General features: G+C 39.0%; 1 protein-coding gene and 1 pseudogene across 2 annotated transcripts in view; one reads left to right on the top strand and one right to left on the bottom strand.

Annotated features, from left to right (window-relative positions):
* KCNQ5 (potassium voltage-gated channel subfamily Q member 5) overlaps nucleotides 1–23409 on the top strand; it is a 571663-nt gene that overhangs the window by 513316 nt on the left and 34938 nt on the right. The window lies entirely within an intron of this gene.
* LOC115832141 lies at nucleotides 16892–23257 on the bottom strand (annotated as a pseudogene).

The raw sequence follows: 23409 nt of genomic DNA, 5'->3' as shown, positions 1-23409 counted from the left end.
CCACTAAGGGAAAACTGGTACAGTTCCCTTCCTCTCCACCTCCTCAGCAGCTTCCTGACACCTCGCTCCTCAAGCTGTTTCTCTTGGTGACTCCTTCTTCCTTCTGAAGTTAATAACTAACCCAGTCTCACCTAAAAATAGCAAAAAAGTAGAAATACACCATGTGGGGTGCCAGAGCCCTCAAGTCTTCTTAAAGATAGTTAGTTCATCCCCTTCCTCTCTTCTTTTAACTTCTACCTAGGTTCTAGGCCCACCAGTCTACCACAACCCTTGTTTGAGAATATCAAGATCACTGAAAACAGTGACAAAAAGGCAGCATTTTAATGCAATGGTTTTGACAACTATCCTGAACTAACAGTATCTTGTATTCATAATGGCCTATTTTCTTCCAAGCAGTATAAATCACAGACTATCAGTATTTTATATTTGACTAATTTATGCACACGAGCTTTCATCTTACACTAATCCTCTTTTATGCTTATTTTCCAATGGCATCTTCCTCCCTCATGTTTTTCTCAGTCTCCCCAGTTGACATTTTTGGTGTTTCCACAAAATGCCAAGCAGCACGCTGCACGTAGCATTTTTCCTGACTTTCCATAATGATGGCCCAACTTCAGCCAGGCCTTGATTATAATTTTCCACATGATGCTTCCTGGCACTTTCTGAAATTGCCTGATAATGACTCTGCATTGTGTTGACAGAAATAATTCTTGTTAAAGCAGTATCCTATTAGGGCTTCCACTTAACCTGTTTGTGCAGATTTCTGGCCTGGGATTCTGACTGAGTAGGGCACCCATTCCTGTCAGCCTCTATTTGTAACAAAACCTGAGGGTTTTCTTTAATGTTAAGAACAAAAGGACTTATTGAGAATGACTGGATCTAAACTCTAGAAATTTATTCTCCGTATTTAACTCTATATTCAGCGTAATTATTGGAGTAATTCTACGCTAAAGCCTACAAAGGGTATTCAGTAGGATTCTAAAACGCACTTTCGGTTCTTCCTTAACTTACTGGTAAAAACCATTACCTGAAGAAATTGTCTCAATTCTGATCCATAGGTGTCTTTTTTCTTTAGTTGTCCAGGTTCTTTATTCAGTCCCTCAGGCATCTTCATTCAAAGACATATCCTACTCCTCTGCTGTGTGTCATATGTACTCTTGTCCCCCTAAGATCTGCTTCTCCTATTGGGTGGAGAGTGACCTCTCAATCTCTGGTTTCGGACCCGAAGTGACTACGTTATTTCTTGGATTTCTGAGAAGAGTTGTGTCTTTCTTTGGGCTGCTATAAAAAACATACCATAAACCAGGCGGCCTATAAACAACAAATATTTATTTCTCACAGTTCTGGAGACTGGAAGTCCAAGATCATGGTGCTGGCAGATTCTGTGTCTGAAGAGGGCCCACTTCCACGTGATGGAAAGGGTGAGGTTCCTCTTGGGTCTCTTTATGAGGGCTCTAATCCCGTTCATTAGGGCTCTGCCCTCATAGCCTAACCATCTCCCAGAGCCCCCACCTCTTAATACTATCACTTTGAGGGTTAGGGATTTAACATATAAATTCTGGGGGGACACAAACATTCAGACCTTAACAGGTTGCTTCTTCCATTACTTTTTGTGAAATGCTTGTTCTTAGTTTTTAGTGATGGGGAAATGCTTTTCTATTTTAATAAAACTGAAGCTCCACCTGGCTTTCTACTCTAATCCAAGTGCTCTTTGTATTAGAGAACAGGATTTCTGTCAGATTTCTCTAGATTCTGTCCCATTGTTTGTTGTTTCTCTACCGTGATAAGGAAAATTATATTCTGTTTCTGTTGGTGGATAAAATAGCTTCCTGCTTGAGCTCTGAATGGATTTCATCTCCTCCCTTCCAGCAGAAACTGAGCTGTCAAATGACCTTCGAGTGCCGCCTTAACCACACCTTTTGGCTTCTGTAGATCCAGGTTTCATTGAGAAACCCAGGGTTATAAACTGGAGCCCTATATTTTGTTTCATCAGCAAAGTGTGTGTGCATGTCCACATTGATACTTTAAAATGAATCCGAATGCTGTATTTGTTATCTATTGTTACATAGCAAATTACCCTCAATTTAGTGGTTTGAAACAACACATAATCTCACCGTTTCTATGGTCAGGTATCCAGAAGCAGTTTAGCTGAATGGTTATGGCTCGAAGTCTCATATGAGGTTGCAGTCAAGCTCTTGGCTGGAGATGCTGGGAGAGGACCCATTTCCAAGCTCAACTGGGCATTTGCTAGCAGGCCTTTTCTTTCCTTGCCAATCATTCACACACTAGGTTGGCTGAATGTCCATATGACATGCAGCTGGCTTCCGCCAGAGAGAACTGAGAGAGTACGCAGACAGAAGCTGCAGTCTTTTATTACCTAAGCTCAGAAGTGTTATGCCATCGCTTCTTTCATGTGTAAGTGGTCACAAAGACCAACCCTGTACAGTGTAGGCAGGGACTATACAGGGGGGTAATACCAGGAGATGAGGTCCACTAGGGACCATGTTAGAGTCTGGCTACCACAAATGCCTTTAAATATATTATGTCTTTTAAATTGCAGATTTCAACCAGTCCCTATTGTCTTTCCAGGAACCCAAACCACCAATTCCCCATTCCTTTCAACCTCTCCGTTACCTACCTGCATTTAATGACATGGGTTTATAACTTCTGGTCTAACCATTTTATGCCCAGTATCCTTTGTATTATATCTCAAAAAAAAAAAAACAATCCTGGCCTCAACCTATAGCTACGCAATTATATTCGACTCTTAGTGCAGACTCTCAAAAGGAGTATTAACAAAATATTGAGTATGTGATTACTCAGCAACAAGTTAAATAAAATGAGGAGGCCAGGCGCAGTGGTTCACGCCTGTAATCCCAGTGCTTTGGGAGGCTGAGGGGGATGGATCACCTGAGGTCAGGAATTCGAGACCAGCCTGGTCAACATGGTGAAACCCCATCTCTACTAAAAATACAAAAATTAGCCAGGTGTGGTGGCGGGCACCTGTAATCCCAGCTACTCAGGAGGCTGAGGCAGGAGAATCGCTTGAATCCAGGAAGAGGAGGTTGCATTGAGCCAAGATAGCGCCCTTGCACTCCAGCCTGGGTGACAAGAGCAAGACTCCATCTCGAAAATAAATAAATAAATAAATAAATTGAGGGAGCAGGACACCAACTAGTCAGTTGCAAAACCAAAGTTCATAACTTCTAACCCAGCTCTCTTTCTTGTACAATGTATGGCCCCTCTTCAGCTTTTTAAGAGGTTGAAGATATGTTCTTGGTTGCTTCAAAGGGCAGAAGCAGAACTGAAAGGTGTGTGATACGAATATTTAGTTCAATATAATGACAGCTTAGCACTTAGAGACTCCACAGCAATCGAGTGGATTCCATAATTGGAAGCATTCAAATCAAAGTTGGATGATCAACAGTCAGGAATTTCTGGAAGCTTAAGGAGATCAAACCAGACAACCTCTAAGAAATTTTCTTCCAAATCTGAGTGTCTATAACCTGCTCTTCTGGACCAATGCAAAGTAACTTCCTTAGCCATTAACTTGTATCCTCACTAGCAATTCCAAACTAAGAAACGGAAGAGGAAAGCAAGGATTGGCTGAGGAATGCCAGGAGTGAGTTTTCTGTCCTTACCCTAGTTTCACGTCTCTTTGATTCAGAGAAAAGTGCTACCCGCTGCTTCTTGCCTCTCATTCCTCCCACTCTTTCTCTTCCCCTTTCACCGTCCGCCATAGTCCTTTCCATCCTAAGAAGTGCATCAGGTGTGTCCCACCCACCATTGTGAGGTTTATGTGTGTGCTCCATAATGGCTCATTCTTAGAACTTGGATAAGCCCTCCACTGGATTTCAATTCAAATCAGAAGGTATTTAAGGTCTGCTGCTCAGAGCTAGCATGTTTCTGGGCATTTAGAAGGCAGGGAGGAGGCGTGACAACTGTCACCCCAAAGAACTTACTGTTTGTCTGTAAGTTTTACCACCCCAGCCCACCTCAGTTACAGTATTGATTGGCACTGAGGGGAACAAAAGGCATCTTCCTCATTCTTCAGACTTCACAGTTTTCAGAAATAACCTGTGGGTGACATCCAAAATTTGCACGAAATAAGCACAAAGTTAACCATTACACAAGTCACAGAATTTAGCCCATATTTAAGAGAAGCACTTTTCAGCTGCATGGTGATTTTTCCTTCATATATCTCAAATTATTTCCTTCAGAGGCACACTTAGTTGTCTGCTGCACAAAGAGAAACCAATATAACACAATTTTAAAATTATATTTAATCGCTTTCGTGGTGTGCTCTACTTGGTAAACAAGGGGGAAAAAAAGGTTAAGTAAAGGCCAGGATCCTTTTTTCTGCAATGGATGACTGACATGGGAAAGAGATGAGTTACCCAGGCTTTGCTTTTTGCTACCTGCAGTATAAAACTCCCTGACATTGTCCCAAATTCCTTTTACAGGTATTTTATTTTCAACATCTAATTTTGTTCAGCTTTTCTTCCCTTGCCATCTTTTTCTTCTTTTGCCATGTATAATGCATAACAACAATTTCTGAACTCCAAAAGCATAGAAACCTCTGAATAATATTACCTGGGAAAAATTAATCTCTGTACCTCCAGCTACCAAGAGAATCATTTGCACATGAAACTCTGAGATTGGCATCTTTCATTAATCTAATGCAGTAGCAATTCTTATTCCACATCATTCTATTGGAATTGATGACTAATCATTCCCAGAACTCTTTTGAAACTATTGTTCCCACAATTTTGTGTTTTGATTGAAAAGTGTCATGACCCTATGTCTCTTTACATTTGTATGTTATCTGTTGCATAGGTAACCCCTCTCCCTCAGATTTAGTGGCTTAAGACAGCAACCATTTGTTTAGCCCACAATTCTATTAGGCAGTTCTTCTGGTCTTAAGTGAACTGACTCATACTCTGTGTTCAGCTGCTGTATTGGCTGGTGCTGACTGGACTAAGGGGGCCTCAGGATTACTGCTCTTCACTCATGTGGTCTCTTATCCTCCAGCAGGCTGGGCTGGTTCACATGGTGGTGGTGGGTTCCCAAGAGCAGTACATTGATATCTGAAAAGGCCTCTTGAAGTTCAGGCTCAACCTATCACAGTATAATGTCCACTATGTCCTGTTGGTCAAAGCAAATGACAAGGACAGCCCAAATGCAAGAGATAGAGAAAGAGATTCCACCTCTTCATGTGAGAAGCTGCAAGTGTTGTGGCCAGTATTGCAATCTACCAGCCCAGCCATTTAAAGCTTATTTGCTTTTAGTATTTTCAACATCCTGTTGGTTCTATGAAGACAGTGTCAGTGTCTAATTGACTTTTTTATTTCTCCCTGTAGTATCCTTCACTCACAGAGCCTAAGAAAGAAAAGGAAAATAGCATTGTTAGCACCTCATGTGTCGAGGCATTGGCTAGACATTTTCTATGAATTGGTTCATTTAATACACACATAGCCATTTTTGCAGATAAGGAAATTGAGACTCAGAAAATGTAAATAACTTGCCCACATAATTCAGTCTAAATGCCAAAGTTGGGGTTTGAAGTTGCACTTAGGTCTAAGTTCAAAGCTTTTTATGTTCTACCATGCTTGCTGCTTAGCATGTTTTCTTTCATATAATTCATGCTGCTTCATTAGCAGTATAAACCAGCTGTATGTTAACTGTTAGTGAAATGATTTATTGTCTTCTTTTTCAGTAAATATGGCAAGTCTGCTCAATTTATTCCTTTTATCATTGCATACACTACAAATATTCTCTCCCTATACCTTCCCATGTCAATTAAGGTATGCAACAGTAATTTCCATTTTTTTAAACAATGCTTATGTTACCATCTCTAGACAAGTTAGTCCAGATGATTTTGGAGTTAACATGTTGGCATTTCCTGGCACTATTACTGCTAGCTGAATCAGAGTTGAAAGTTGGGGGAAAATTTATCAGATCTGTATTAGTTTGTTCGCACACTGCTATAAAGAACTACCTGAGACTGGGTGATTTATGAAGGAAAGTTTAATTGACTTACAGTTCCACAACCTGTACAGGAAGCATGCCTGGGATGGCTCAGGAAACTTACAGTCATGTCAGAAGGGTGAAGGGGAAGGAAGCATGTCTTTACATGGTAGCAGAAGAGAAAGAGAGAGAGAGAGTGAGAGAGTGAGAGTGAAGGGGGAAGTGCCACACTTTTAAACCATAATCCGCCCCCATGATCCATTCACCTCCCACCCAGTCCTTCCCCCAGCACTGGAAATAACAACTCAACATGAGATTTGGGTAGGGATACAGAGCAAAACCATATCAAGATCTATTTAGAATTCTCCAGCGGATTTGATTAATAATATAGATTTGTGATTCTGCAATTTGTAGGGTCATTATAAAACATGGCTGCTTTGATTGCAATCAGATATCTCTGAATATGGTTCAAAGGGAACAGATCTCGTCCTTGTGGAGATAGGATTACATAACTCCCTCTCAGTCATTTTGCCATTGATTCAGAATGTTTCTCCCTAAGATGAAGTACTGTTTTAGCTTAGAATGGTAAGAGCAATTCATCACCAGGCACAGTGGCTCACACCTGTGATCCCCACACTTTGGGAGGCCCAGGCCAGTGGATCACTTGAGCCCAGGAGTTAGAGACTAGCCTGGGCAACATGGCAAAACCCCATCTCTACAAAAAATATAAAAATTAGCTGGGCATGGTGGCACATGCCTATAGCCCCAGCCACTTGAGGGGCTGAGAAATGGGGGGATCTTTTGAGCCCAGGAGGTTGAGGCTGCAGTGAGCCATGATCGCATCACTGCACTCCAGCCTGGGCAACAGAACAAGTCCCTGTCTCAAAAAAAAAAAAAAAAAAAAAAAAAGAGCAATTCATTGATCTCATCTAGTTTGGCTAGTTCAATTATACATGTGAGAAGGCTATCTGAGATGATGTCAGGTGTGGAGCAGTGACTATCCCAGTGATCTGAATGTGATTGACCGGCTTTACCAGGATTATCTCACTGTTTGGTTCTAATAAAGGCAGTCACTCTAGTTTATGAGTTTACCTTGCTTTTGCTTCAAACACTTCAATGACATTGAAACTATAAAAATTGGTTTTTGTATGTGAGTTTAAAACAAAATGTTTTCACCAGGCTGTGAGTTTTATGTCCTTGTTTTCTATTGGGAACCTAATAGTGCTATGACTATAGTATGTTCTCAAGGAAATTCTTATTAAAATTGAATTAATCAGACACAGTGCATGGTTTTGGAGTAAAACAGCACTTGTTTTAAATCCTAGTTCCCCGACTAGGTCGGGTGGGATGAGACAAACAACTTAACCTCACTGCCACTTTAATTTGTTCTCCCTCTCTCTTTAGGGTAGTAGAAATGATACCTACCTAATAGGGTTATGTGAGTAATAATAAGATATAATGTGTGTAAAATTCTTGTACAATGCCCAGCACAGAATAGGTACTCAATATATTAAATATATTGTTATTATTTATTAATTAATTAATGCTGATTTCTGCATTAATTTTGACTAATTGAAATCCTGGACTTGCTTAATTTGCATGTATTTGTCTTCCCTTCATCCAGTACTTGATGGCAATTTCTACCTGTGGTAAATGGAAGGTTAAAAGTTATATGCTCATACAAACTTTAGTCCTTTATTCCTTGGAGTGAGTTTTAAGAGTCCTCATTTTGAATAATTCATGTAATCACAGAAATAATACTATGTATCAGGGACCGCTTCCTTTATTAAAGATAAAGGCAGTGGAAATACTGCCTTTGTCAGAAATACTTCAGTTGCTCTGAGAGAGAGAGACGTTGGTTTACTATATGACAGCACAGTGCATGGCAAATAATAGAAGTTTGGAAAATATTTATTTTGAATGAATGAATAATGAACACATTGTGAACAAATAAATAGTTTACTATTTAATTATTCAGGAATCAATTAAGCTTTATTAATAAAAATTGTTTGGGGGTTTTAAAAAGCCCACACACAAATGAGATGCATCACAGAGGCAAAGGGTATGATATTATTAAAATCGTTATTGCTGAATCACAGTTCAGCAATAAGCAAGTGTTTGAGGTATTCAAATAAGTGAGTATTTGAGTGACTCTAAGAAGATAATGAAACTCCTCCACTGTTTTACAGTTGCAATAATTTTTAAGGAACATATAAAAACATATTCTAGTGTTTCCATTTGAATAAAGATAGTATATATAACATATGCAATTAAAAAGAAGAAAGAAAACAAATTTTAATGTGTTTTTCTTTTCACCTTATGGGCAGTTACTAGATGTATGATCAGCAATTTTAGCAGTAGAGACCATATTAATTGTTTTTGAAAACTCTCTAGTGCTTCACACCATCACTCAAAACTGAGAAATTCCTTTTAATTAAGTGTCAGGAACTAGTCCATGAAATTTTGCCAGCATTGCTGCTAGCCAGTAAGTAAGGTTAATTGACAATCTTTAAGAGAGACTCTTAGAGATATTCATATCATAATTAATGTAATTTACGATGCTGAGGATGCATGAATTACCTACTCAGTGTAAATGGGGTCTTTGATTGTGAAGAGAAATACTCAAGTGCAGTGGTATCTTACATAATAGATTCCCTCATTAGTGTGAATTAGTGTTTCTGAATGTTGCTAATTAGCAAGCTTGGGAACAAACACAATAAAAAAATCAAGTTTACCAAATCACAAAAAAAGTACTGGTTAGCATATTTGGTAAACATGGGTCGATAACTATTTTAATTGAATCTCCCAGCAACCTAGTTTACTGTGGTTGCAGGCCCTGTGCACAATATGTTTTACCTGCCATAGGTATAATCAACCATATACTAAAAGTTTGTAATGACTGTTGAGATAAAAAAGTATTTCAGAAAGTCACTGAGAATACAGTTTTGTGAGGAATAAGGAGATGAGGTTCTATTTCTGATGTGACTGTAAAAAGGCACAGAACTTAAGTGAGAAAATAACAACAGTGCCTCTCATTTTCCCAGAATTTATTTCAACTGGCTGTTGAGCCTGCCCTTGCTCTCTTAGGACTCATGTTAAGTAGAAATGAAGACTGTGTGCAGTTCTGGTCACCTCCTAGGGAAGCACTGGGAAGGGAGCAAGTAATAAACCTCAGGAAAAATAGTTTTGTATTTTTTGTGTCAAAGAGCAGTGGGTGATTTTTTTAAACATCTGAGATAGAATTGGTGATAAAGAAAAGTTAGGAAAGAAGACATACTGAAAAGTAAAATTGAGGGATGTGAACCAGGTAGAAAACACTGTTATCTACCATGCTTTTCAAGCTATGGTAGAGTGTCATGAAATCAAATGAATGGGTTATGATCAGCATTCTTTTAGTGAAATGAAACAAGATGGGATGAGAAGTTATGGAATAAGATGGGCATATCTGTTGTAAAATGGGATAGGATAGGACAGAATAAGAAATACATATTATAGAATGTATCACAGGTAATAAGAGCCAGTGTCATTTCTTGAGCCTTTTAGGTTTTACTCAAAGATTTTTGGTTTTACCAAAGTGGTATACGTATACCTGGTTTTAAAGGTCAAGTAGTAAAGATGAACACAAAATGAATCACAGATTTAAATATAAAGCATAAAACTTCTAGAAAAAAAGTAAGAGAAGATCTTTGGGATCTAGAACTCAGCAGAAAGTTCTTAGGCTTGACAACAAAGGCACTACCCATAAAAAGAAAACTCATAGGCTGGGTGTGGTGGCTCACGCCTGTAATCCCAGCACTTTGGGAAGCTGAGGCAGGCAAATCACGAGGTCAGGAGTTCAACACCAGCCTGGCCAACATGGTGAAACCCTGTCTCTACTAAAAATACAAAAAATTGGCAGGGCGATGTGGCGGGTGCCTGTAATCCCCGCTGCTCAGGAGGCTGAAGCAGAAGAATCGTCTGAACCTGACAGGCGGAGGCTGCAGTGAGCCGAGATTGCGCCGCTGTACTCCAGCCCGGGCGACAGTGCGAGACTCCAAAAAAAAAAAAGAAATAGGGAGACAGAGAGGGAGGAAAGAAGGAAGGAAGGAAAGAAGAGGAAGGAAGGAAGGAAGGAAGGAAGGAAGGAAGGAAGGAAGGAAGGAAGGAAGGCAGGCAGGCAGGCAGGCAGGCAGGCAGGCAGGCAGGCGAGCTGATAGAATGGACCTCATTGAATTAAAAACTTCTGCTCTGCAAATGAGACTAAGGGGATGAAAAAACAACAACTGAGAGAAAATATGTACAAATGACATATCTGATTAGAATATATAAAGAACCCTCAAAACACCACAGGGGGAAAAAAAAACACCAGTTGAATAAGAAAATAGGCAGAAAACGTGAAGAACATTTCACCAAAGAGCATATAAACATGGCAAATAAGTGCAAGAAAAGATGTTTCATATCATCAGCCCCATGGGGAAAGACCAGTTAAAACTACAGGAGATATCACTACACACCTGCCAGAACAGCTAAAACAAAAAAAATAGGAACGACACAAAATGCTGGGGGAGATGCAAAGAAGCCGGATCACTTACACATTGCTGGCGGGAAAACAGTTTAGTAGTTTCTTAAAACTATTCAGTTAGTTACTATCTGACCAAGTAATTTTATTCTTGGGTATTTTGCCCAGAGAAATTGTTATGTTCCCATAAATCCTATATATGCATGGTCATAGTAACTTTCTTTGTAAAGACCCAAAACTGGAAACAACCCAGAGTAATATTAATATATATTTATTATATATAACATATATTATTATATTACATATAATATATTAATATATTGCATATAATATTATATATGTACTATATATATTTAAAATACAACTGAATAGTATTCCATAGCATGTATGTGCCACAATTTGTTAACGTTTTGTCTATTGAAAAGTTTAACCAACAGGCAAAAGGTTAAACAAATCGTGGCACATACATGCTATGGAATACTACTCAGCAGTAAAGGTGAATGAAGTATTGATACACACAACAATGCAGCTGAATCTTGCGAGAATTATGCTACGTGAAAATATACCAATCCCAAAAGATCACATATCATTAATTATTAAGTATTACTGATATACATTAATGTAGTGTGGGAAGTGTATATATATATGTGTGTGTGTGTGTGTGTATCCATTTATGTAACATTCTTGAAATCATAGAAATGCATATCATATTAGTGGTTGCCAGTAATCATGGTGGGAGCTGGGAGGGAGGGGGTGTGGCTCTAAAAGGACAACATGAGGACTCCTTGTGGTGATGGAAATGTCTATATCTTCACTGGATCAGTGTTAATATTCTGGCAGTGATATTGCACTATAGTTTTGCAAGATGTTACCATTGTAAGAAACTGAATAGAGAGTACACAGAATCTCTGTATTATGTCTTATAAATTACGTGTGAATTTACAATTACCTCAAAGTTGAAAGTTCAGTTTAAAATAATAAAAGTCAAATGATATAAGCCCTCTGTCACAGAATATAATGATTTTCTTCCTCAACTCTCCCACTCTATCCCTAGACCACCTTTCCAGGAGCAGCCGTTTTCTATTTATTTTAGCTATTTCTCTTGATATTTACATATCTCCATATTTTTCCAATAATATGAATGTACTGCTAACTTCTGATTAATTCATTTTGAATACTGTTTACTTTCTATTCTGGTAAATGAAGATTTCACTCTTTTTTCACTCTTCCTTCTGCAGACCCTCCCAACCTTTCAATGTAAGTCACTATAGTTTTTTGAGAAGTCAAAATTCAGTGTCTACATTATGTATACATATTACATTGCACTATGGCTGTTTCTTACCTTTTGCTTTTCATGTAGTAAATAAATACCTTGTTCATTGTTGCTGTTTTCATAATTCTTCCCACATCTTCAATAATCTCTCAGTAATATTTTCCACAAGGTAAATTGCGTCAGGTAACCAATTGGTCCCATTGTGACTTTTCTTTGAGAACACATTCTGGAAACCTCCATTCTCCTTTTACCTGAGCTGGCTGCTCTCTAAGCCTACTGCACAGCCATTATCTTTTGAATTCCCTTTTATTTTCTTCCAGAATGGATTCTCAGTTTTCAGGATCTCGTGTTTTTGTCTTTCTTGATTCACTCCATTATTTCAGACAGTAAAAATCCATTTTTTTTTTTTTTACGTAAAAAGATGACATGATGACAGAAGGCATGATGATGACAGCTGTCAGTGTGTCTGTCCCTCAATTCACACTAGTACTATCTGGACCAATTTCCCTCTCCATCTGACACACTGCTTTCACACGGGAATTTTCCTTCACTGTCACCCTGCTGACTCCTGTTGCGTCTCTTTATGTCACCCTGTTCTGTGGCTGTGTCTCCCTCTCTCTTGGTTTACTTTGCCATTTTGATGAAGTACATCCTATCATACATTCCTGAGAAGAATGTCTGGAAGGCAAAATTTTTAAGAGCTTGTATGTCTGGAAATAGTTCGTATCCATTCTAGAATATCTTATTGGGTTTTTTTTTTCTCCCTTCATTTTCTCTGAAAGAAGAGAGAAAATATGAAGATATTTCTCACAATAAAGATATGAAAATCTGTTATTTGAAAGTTGGACTTGCATACTGGCCCTGATTTTCTTATCCTTCCTCTTTCATTTTCTACCTCTTTGTCTTTTTGTTCTACTTTCTAGGAGTTTTGGCCAATTTTATCATCCAAACCTCTTACTAAGATTTTCATTTCTGCTATCATTTCTGAGGTCTTTTGTTTTTGTTGTTTTTGACTAAGGGTTCTTTTATTTTAGGATCCTATTTTTTTGCATGGATAGAGTATTTTGCCTTATATCTGTGAAGATATTAATGACAATGTTTTGGAATTTTCATTTCCTTAGTTTCTGTTACCTTCTAGTTGCTTTTGATCTCCATTTTTGTATTGGAAGATTTCCTTAGATACATAGTAAATTGAATGTTTTCTCATAATAAAATGTTGGAGACTAGAAGGGTGACTGGAGTTTCTGAGTGTATTAGAGCTGATTAACTTTGATCTTCACCATAGGTTGACCTGAGTCAACTACTTTTGGGGGAATTCCTGGCAACAGTATCTTTAGCTCTTTTTTCTTGCACTGATCAGATTCCCTAGAGAGTAGTTACTCAAACTCCTAGAGGGAAAAGGTCTTACTACCATTATTATGATAGCGAGCAGGTTGTGGTGGATCCTCAACATTTAATCTGTGTATGATCACTTAATAACCCAGCTTTTGGTTTAGTACCTGTCCTTTGACTGTGTTGGATGTATCTTTGGATGAAGGGGTGACCTCTCATCTAAAGATTTCCATCTTCTGCTGGAATAGGAGAGGACCATACGCCCAGGAGTCTGGGAGAGATTGCACGCAACCTTCCTTATCTTAGTTATCCCCTCTTTATGCTTGGATCAAGAAGTACCTAATGTTGCCAATTCCTGAGCCTTTTGAGTTTTCCAAAGTGTAAATCTTGTTGTTCTTAGCTTTTCTCAGTGTTGGCATAGGGTTTTCTCTCTGGTATCAGCTAGTCAGTTACCTAACTTGTCCATCTGCTTTCCCACTTCCAAAATTATGTTGTTGTCATCTCCTTTCCTTTTCTCTTCTTTTATGGGTTTATGTCTTTTTTTAAAGTATTTCATCACTATAGTTTTAGTGGGTTTTTCAAAAGGAGCAAGATTAGCTGTATATGTTCAATCTACCATCTTAACCCAGAAAGGAACTTCTGTCTTAATTATATGTGTATGTGTGCATCTTTGTATGTGTGTGTGCTGAATCACAGCATAAACTATAATCCTTATTGTGGATGAAAGCCAAAAAAGTCAGTTAGTCCAGGCCAACAAAAAGTAATCAAGTTCAGTCAAAGGCTAGTCATATTTTCTCTTTGCTATGAAAGCCTCCCATAGAGCTGAGAGAGTTTTGAAGACATGAGGACATTTTTTCAGAATGTGGTATTCATAGGAAGCTCTAAGTCTCTTTAGAAAAAAAAAAGGCAAGCTACACTTCCTCTAATACTGCATTTGAATGTGTCCTTCATTTCTGTTTTGAGTACTAGGATTATTTATTCTAGGTCCCAAATTTTTCTGTCAGGAATGTCATAATACTAAATAAGTAAAATAAAAAATAACAAAAATAACAAGTAATCCCAGCGCTAAGTTATGCAATCTGTATCAATCTGTAACCTTCAATTCTGCTAAAAAAAAAAAAAACTTTGCTCTCCAAATTGCATCTACTTTGGTAAAAATGCATGGAAAATGCAATTACCTGTTCAAAATATTAAAATTAGCTCTTTAGCTAGAATATTGCTTTAAAAGCTCAGAAGGATATTTAACTTTGAAACCAATATGTGCTGCAGATATGGATACCTAGAGGCTTTTTTTCAATAAAAACGAATTTTCAGAATTTTTTTCAAATATTGTATCATTTCTACAGCCTAGAAAAAATATAATGAGAGTGTGTTCACAGATTCATCAAAATTTTTATTATAGCATTATCTTTTATTTCTATGGGAACTCAGTGAGATGATTTTCTAACTCTTAATTTTAAAAAACTCACTTGTAAGCTATTACTCCAAATCTCCTAAGATTCAGAATTGAGTAAACAATGGTCACATGATTGAGATTTTACAATTTGTTGCTACAGTACCAGCAATGTAAAGTATTGGGATAAATGTCAGTTTGGAAAAGGTGATAGGTGTGAAATATCCAAAAGTGACATGTGAAGTAATGCTATCTTGCTGTAAAGTATTTAGATTTCCATTAGTGTTACATTGTTCCTGAAGAGAAAAACTAAGTCTGGAATGCCTTCTTTTTTATATTAATATGGATGATATAGTGAGAGAGAGAGAGAGAGATCCCTCTTCCTTTTGTACCAATGTGAACATTCTTCTATTATTTACTAATTATAAATGTATAGATCCAAGAATTTAAAGTGGGATAACAGGTTGCATTTCCACCTAAAAATAAACATGCAGCATACCGTATTTATTCAACAAATAGTTCCCGAGTTTACTATAAAAGTTATTCATTCTTTTACTTTAAACTTCTTTTGCCTCTTAAATATTTTCATGGGCTAATAGGGGAAGATTCTATTTAAAATGTTTATAAAAAGTAAACATTATGTGGCAATTTGGGGTTTTTTTCACAGTAGGATTTTGAAGTATATCTAGTCATGAATGATCACAAAAACAAAACAAAAAAATTAACCATAGTACAACAGAAAATAATAAGGCCAAAATCCCATGAATGACAAGGCGTGGTCCTACCCTCACGGAGCTCACTGTCTAACAAGGAAAGGAACTTGTAAACAATGAAATATAATACAGTGTAATAACTGAGAAGACATAGGCATATACAGTAAAGGAAGGGCTGCATCAGTCTTCCTTCAGAGGTGGTAGACTCTTGAAAGGCTTGTCATTCCAGAGCTAAGCCTGAGGCTCTAAACTCCTTCATGCCACCCTGCACTCTTCATCCTCTGTGCTTAGGACCTCTCAAAATAAAAGAAATTGCTAGACTGCAAAATAAAGTTATGGTGTTCAAAGTGCCACAAAAGTTACATGTAGGCTGAAATTAAAATGGTGTGTTCTAATTATCCTGATGTTCTCCACATTGTGAATGTCCCTTGCTATTGTTGGTGCCCCATGCATATTATAATCTGCCCACCACAAATTCAGCACCTAGAAATTACCAGCCAAACAAATAAGAAAAGCAAGGAGGATGGATGAGGGTGTGTAGACGGTACCGCTTGGGAGAATGTCCAGTGGTGATGACGCTTGAACAGCACCTAGAGAAGCAGTTGGAATTTGGTGTGGCTGGAGAATGGGATGGAAAGGCCGTTATAAGATGAGGCTGAATGGGAGCTTCTGGGCCATCAGAACCAACTTCCTTCTCAAGGCAACCAGAGATGTTTAAGTTTCCATCTATGATGAGAAATTGACTTTAACATTAAACATCAATTGATGTACAGGAAGAGATTGGAAGGGAACATACCAACACTTGATAGGATTTGCCTTAGAGTGTTAAAGCCACAGGTGAATTTTTTTTCTTTCTTTGTGATTTAATTTAAAATTCAGATTTTCAAGGTTTCTACAATGCACATGTATTACTGTTACAATGAGAGAAAAACAAAGTGAAAACAAAAACTATTTGAAAGGAAAAACATCTAGAGTAAAAAATACATTATCCAGAGTATTTTTCTGGGTTCCTTATTCATGCCTTGAGGACCTAGTTTGTCTCTTGGTTACTTAGCAGCATCTAACATGGAACGGGAAGAAGAGTCCGTAGCCAAGGACTTAGTGAAATGAAATTGTGCGACTGCATCAGGGCCCAAGTAGTTACTCTAAACTCTAGTTGGATTAAAGGAATTGTCTTTGAACTAGCACATGTCTAAAATGGTAACTCTAAATTTAGGATGATATTTAAGGTTTTGAGAAATGATAGCAGAGGGTGGCAGGGGGTGAGTAACTGAAATACAACCAGCAGCAGAAAGAAGGAACCCTTGGAAAATAAATTATAATTCATTACAGGATGTAATAAGTTATCACCACCATTAATAGTAGCCATTTTAATGTGTGTTCCCCATAGCATAATGAAATAGAATCATCACATACTTTATTTAAATTCCTAAAATAAAAATGAATTGTGAGGCTGGATGCAGTGACTCATGCCTGTAATCCCAGCACTGTGGGAGGCTGAGGCACGCAGATCACCTGAGGTCAGGAGATCGAGACAAGTCTGGCCGACATGGTGAAACCCCATCTCTAATAAAGATAGCCAGGCGTGGTGGTGCGCACCTGTAGTCCCAGCTACTCTGGAGGCTGAGGCAGGAGAATAGCTTGAACCCGGGAGGCAGAGATTGGAGTGAGCCGAGATCGCACCATTGCACTCCAGCTGGGCAACAGAACGAAACTCCATTCAAAAAAAAATAAAAACAAAAACAAAAATGAATTGTGAACTTCTAGCCCTCACACTTTCACTGTAAGTAACATATCGCCATAATGGTTGCCTTTTTTATGATGATGCATAAATATTTTGTTACAGAGTACAAAAATACTTTTCACGTTTTGGTTGATTTCAAGGTTTGGAAAGAATGAGGAGCAGCGGCAGGCAGGGTGACTGTGGAGAGGTGAACAGAAGGGCAGAGAGGGCATTCCTATGACTGTTGGCCCATCCGAGAAGATAGGAGCAGAGAAGCCCAATTTGAAAGGAAAAGGCAAACGCCATCTATCTTTTGGGTGGAGGCAGGCGGTGAGTCTGGAAGCGTGTGGGGCCACGGGGCTCGGGGCTCGGGCCTCCCTGAAGCGTGGTGGGTGCAGGGGCGAGGCGAGCAGAGAGAGGCCAGGCAGGATGAACCACCGGGGGCCAGGACCTGTTGCTATGGTGACAGCGTGAAAAACTGTACACTCACATATACACAAGCGTAAGCGTCTTCATTCGTGCCAGAAAACATGCAAAATTAAATGCCTCGTTTCCTCGAGCGGGAGCTACCGAAGCAAGTTTGGTTGGGAGGTCAGGCCTTGTAGGGTCCGAGTGGTCCTCCGAGCTGGATCTGGGCGCCTCAGCGAGAAGGTCCCCAAATCCTCCTGGGAGGCGTTGGAGAAAGGCTTAAGGGTGCAGTAAAGGGCTGAGGAAGAGGAGGAAGGGGAAACAGGAAGGAGTCCAATGAGTCAGGCTTAGGATTCACAATTTCTAGGGCGCAGCGGCAGCTCTGCACAGGCCGCCCGGGGGGCGGTGGCGGTGGGAGCTCAGGGCGCCTGTCCCTGCAGCACCACAGATTCCCAGAACCAACTCCCCGGTGACCAGACCGAAGAACTAACAGAACTGACGGTACTTCCATCCTTGCTGGGTGGTGTCAGAGGAAGGGAACCAGCGCACCTGGCATGGAGAGCGGCGGCAACGGTAGTGGCAGCTGGGTAGGTGAACGCATCATGGGTGATGGCTGGGGTCAGCTCTGTGGTGTACAAAGCGGAAGGGCCCAGGCCTCTGGGGATGCAGGGATCACAGCAGCCCCCATCAGGTCATAGGGGTCCCGAGCGATGAAGTAAGTGTACTCCTAGGTGGGGTGCACGTTGGTGGGATTTGGAGTTGCCATTAGCTTGCTTTTGGCCATGTTGGTGTTGGCTTTGGCAAACGCTAGCCTCATGATCTGTGGGTTTTCGGTATCTAAGCGAATATCGTTCAGCGCATTTTTGGCCTCTTCTGCTCCTGCCCGGCTGTCAAAGATCACAAAACAAACAGGCTGTTTCGCGGTGAGCTCGATCAGGGACTCTTCATACTCCTTGAACGGCCGGAAGATCAAGTAGGATTCTCTGGGTTTAATGTCCATAGGGAGGCCGCTGATAGTGTCCGGGCCTCCTCCTCCAGGATGCCCCCAGAACCCGTGCTGGAGCCAGTGAGGGTGCTGCCACCGCGCTCGCCCTCCCGCTGCAGGTTGCTCCTGGTGCGGGGGGACGGGGCGGGGTGGCGGGAAGGGAACGTCCGGGCGAGCGCGGCGGCAGCGCCGGCCCCAGCATTGAGTGGGCATGGTTGCCTTTAAGTCTTGGAACTTTGGAAGATTTTTTTTTTTTTTTTTTTTTTTTTGTGGAGACGGAGTCTGCCTCTGTCGCCAGGCTGGGGTGTAATGTCGCAATCTCGGCTCACGCAACTTCCGCCTCCCGGGTTCAAACGATTCTCCTGCCTCAGCCTCCCGAGTAGCTGGGACTACAGGCGCCCGCCACCAGGCCTGGCTAATTTTTGTGTTTTTAGTAGAGACGGGGTTTCACCATGTTGGCCAGGCTGGTCTCGAACTCCTGACCTCAAGTGATCCGCGCACCTCAGCCTCCCAAAGTGCTAGGATTACAGGCATGAGCCACCGCACCCGGCCTGGAAGATTTTTTTCTTCATTCTGTTTTCCTATTTTTCAAATACTTCATATCAAAAAGTATACATTATTTTTGTGATGGAAAAATTCTTAAATTCGTTAGGAAACTTTAAATGAAGTATAAATAATTTATAATCTCATGCACTAGTACAGCTAATTTTATTTTTACATATTCTCTTCTAGCTACTTTTCTTTTCACATACTATTGTACATAGTTATAATCAACATAAGTAGTTTCATATTGTAATTTCATTGCACATTTTAAAATATTTTCATGTTATTACATACTATTCATAATTGTCTTTTTCATAGCTGTGTAGTACACCTGCATGATCAAATGCTATAATTTACTATAATTTGCAGTTTTCTACTTTAGGGCATTGAAACTTATATAACTATTTTTCTATAGTAGATGATAAACATTATTGCATTAAGCTACATTTCTATTCTTTTTGAACTTATTTTACAAAGGAAACTTCTCTTGTATAAAATTGTAAGATTGCTGATTATATAGCAAAGACATGGAATCAATATAAGTGCCCATCAGTGACAGATTTGATAAGGAAAATGTAGTACATACACACCATGGATACTACGCAGTCATAAAACAGAATGAGATCATGTACTTTGCAGGAACACGAATGGAGCTGGAGGCCATTATCCTCACCAAACTAACACAGGAACGAAAAACCAAATACCACATGTTCTCACTTTTAAGTGGGAGCTAAATGAGGAGAACACATGGGCACAAAGAGGGGAACAACACACACTGAGGCCTACTTGAGGGTGGATCGTGGGAGGAGAGAGAGGATCAGAAAAAATAACTGTTGGATAGTTCCTGGGTGATTAAATAATCTGTACAACAAACCTGAGTTTACCGATATAATAAACCTTCTCATGTACCCCTGAACTTAAAAGTTTAAAAATCAAAAATAAAAATAAAAAGATTGCTGATTATACATTAAGTATTTTATTGTCATAAAAATTTAATCCAATTTATATTGTCACCAGCAATGTCCAAGTGTACCAAATTCATCTCAATTTTGTATTAGTTATTATTCTTTTGCAAATTAAATCGGTATAAGTTCATGCTTTTAATTTACAATTTTTAAATTTCTAGTAAGGCTGAATAATTTTCAGTCATTTTTTTGCTAGTCTTTCCTGACTGACTTATTTGTACATGTATATTTTGGATTGTGATTCATTCAAATAAGTTCCTTATACATTATAGATATTAAGCCTTTTTTTGTATTTTGGAATTCTTCTCTAATCAATAATTTTTGGCATTGTAATTTAGTTATTGTGGGTAGCAACATGTTCTGTCTTCATGATCAAAGCTGCCAGCTCTCTCCTTTATAATTTCTTCTATTGCCCCAGATGTGAGGACGTTATTATTCCTCCATAGACAAAATGAGTGTTTCCGCTATGTTTTTGACAATTGGGTTTTATTTTTGTCTGTGACTGTGTAAGCTGCTTGTGTGTAAAAGCAGTAGTGATTTCTTTAAAAGAGAAAGAGGGCCAAAGCCTGAGAAGAGGGGGTTTTTTGATGGCTGCGGGTAGAAGATAATGACTGGAATTCAGAAGGCTGAGGCCTTCAAGCTCAATTAAAGATGACTAGAATGTTTCTGAGGGCTCTGTTCTGTTCCATTGATCTATGTCTCTGTTGTGGTACCAGTACCATGCTGTTTTGGTTACTGTAGCCTTGTAGTATAGTTTGAAGTCAGGTAGCATGATGCCTCCAGCTTTGTTCTTCTGGCTTAGGATTGACTTGGCGCTGCGGGCTCTTTTTTGGTTCCATATGAACCTTAAAGTAGTTTTTTCCAATTCTGTGAAGAAAGTCATTGGTAGCTTGATGGGGATGGCATTGAATCTATAAATTACCTTGGGCAGTATGGCCATTTTCATGATATTGATTCTTCCAACCCATGAGCATGGAATGTTCTTCCATTTGTTTGTATCCTCTTTTATTTCATTGAGCAGTGGTTTGTAGTTCTCCTTGAAGAGGTCCTTCACATCCCTTGTAAGTTGGATTCCTAGGTATTTTATTCTCTTTGAAGCAATTGTGAATGGGAGTTCACTCATGATTTGGCTGTTTGTCTGTGACTGGTGGGCAAGAATGCTTGTGATTTTTGTACATTGATTTTGTATCCTGAGACTTTGCTGAAGTTGCTAATCAGCTTAAGGAGATTTTGGGCTGAGACGATGGGGTTTTCTAGATATACAATCATGTCATCTGCAAACAGGGACAATTTGACTTCCTCTTTTCCTAATTGAATACCCTTTATTTCCTTCTCCTGCCTGATTGCCCTGGCCAGAACTTCCAGCACTATGTTGAATAGGAGTGGTGAGGGAGGGCATCCCTGTCTTGTGCCAGTTTTCAGAGGGAATGCTTCCAGTTTTTGCCCATTCAATATGATATTGGTTGTGGGTTTGTCATAGATAGCTCTTATTATTTTGAGATATGCCCCATCAATACCTAATTTATTGACAGTTTTTAGCGTGAAGGGTTGTTGAATTTTGTCAAAGGCCTTTTCTGCATCTATTGAGATAATCATGTGGTTTTTGACCCAGCCATCCCATTACTGGGTATATACCCAAGGGACTATAAATCATGCTGCTATAAAGACACATGCACACGTATGTTTATTGTGGCACTATTCACAATAGCAAAGACTTGGAACCAACCCAAATGTCCAACAACGATAGACTGGATTAAGAAAATGTGGCACATATACACCATGGAATACTATGCAGCCATAAAAAATGATGAGTTCATGTCCTTTGTAGGGACATGGATGAAACTGGAAAACATCATTCTCAGTAAACTATCGCAAGGACAAAAAACCAAACACCGCATCTTCTCACTCATAGGTGGGAATTGAACAATGAGAACTCATGGACACAGGAAGGGGAACATCACACTCCGGGGACTGTTGTGGGGTGGGAGGAGGGGGGAGGGACAGCATTAGGAGATATACCTAATGCTAAATGACGAGTTAATGGGTGCAGCAAACCAACATGGCACATGGATACATATGTAACAAACCTGCACATTGTGCACATGTACCCTAAAATCTAAAGTATAACAATAAAATTTAAAAAAAAAAGATGACTAGAATGTTGTGATAGGACAAAACCTTGTTCCTATATCACCAATTTATCAAAGGATTTTTAAATTGTTTTTCTGTTTTTTATGATGTAGTCATTTACTGCTGTCTTGTGAGGCACGTATATTGTCTCAAATTGCTCCTCTGCAAAATATATCAGCAGCACCAAGGAACACAGGATGGCAGATTAGCCAAACACGCTGCTCAGCTCTGGCTGAGAGAGACCAGGAGATGTCATTTTTCTACCTACAACCAGTGGTCTTTGCCCTTGGCTATACATGGGATTCTTCCAGAGAGCCAGGAACTTCCACGCATGGGTCCTAGCCTTTGGTTTCTAATGTTATTGGTCTTGAGAGCATCCTCATTATTGGGATTTTTTTTTAACACTCCCCAAATGATTTTAATGTGCAGCCAGGGTTGAAACTCACTGTAATCATTTCATCAAGAAATGCAAAGAAGATATCCAAAAGAAAAGAAGTCAATATATTGAAGAGATATCTGTACTCCCATGTTTACTGCAACACTATTCACAATATCCGAAATATGGACTTAACCTAAGTGCCCATCAGTGAATGAATAAAGAAAACGTGGTATAAATACACAATGAAATATTATTCATCCATTAAAAAGAATGAAATCCTGTCATTTGCAGCAACATGGAGAGGACTGGAGGCCATTATGTTAAGTGAAATAGGCCAGGCACAGAAAGAAATAGATCATATGTGTTCATTCATATGTGCGACCGAAAAAAATGGATCTCATGAAGACAGAGCTTAGACTGGTGGTTACCAGAGGCTGGGAAGAGAAGTTGGGAATTGGAAGAATGGGAATGAAGAGACGTTAATTAATGGCTACAGTTTGATGGAAGAAATAAGTCCTAGCATTTGATAGGTCAGTAGGGTGACTATAGTTTACAATAATCTGTTGTATATTTCAAATAGCTCAAATAGCTAGAAAAGAATAATTCAAATGTTTCTAGTATAAAAAAAAGACAGATATTTAAGATGATGGATAGCCCAAGTACACTGATTTGATCTTTACAAGTTTTATGAATGTAATAAATTATCACATGTACTCCAAAAATATGTACGTCTATGTATCAATGAAAAATAGAATTATTTTTAAAAAGAAATGCAGAAAGAATCTAATATGTAAAAGAAGGTGACTAAGAAAAAGAACTAGAAACTACCTGTCCTTCTTCCATAAATACCTTCAACTTGATGGTAAAATTTCATAGTAGAAATAGAAATATGGTCTTTGGACATAGCAGAAGTTTCCAAAATGTTCTTCTTTACCATCCTCTCTTCATCATCTAAAGTCCAAGTGGTCCTTTCCAAACAGTATAGAAAGTAGCAATTAGTAGTTTTTCAAAATTCAAAATTTGGCTTAGATCTTTTTATTTTATTTTTATTTATTTATTTATTTAAAGATGGAGTTTCACTCTTGTCACCCAGACTAGAG

This window comes from Nomascus leucogenys, chromosome 3 (genome assembly GCF_006542625.1).
Source record: "Nomascus leucogenys isolate Asia chromosome 3, Asia_NLE_v1, whole genome shotgun sequence".
NCBI classification, from domain to species: Eukaryota; Metazoa; Chordata; class Mammalia; order Primates; family Hylobatidae; genus Nomascus; species Nomascus leucogenys.
This window is presented reverse-complemented; position numbering and strand designations above follow the sequence as displayed.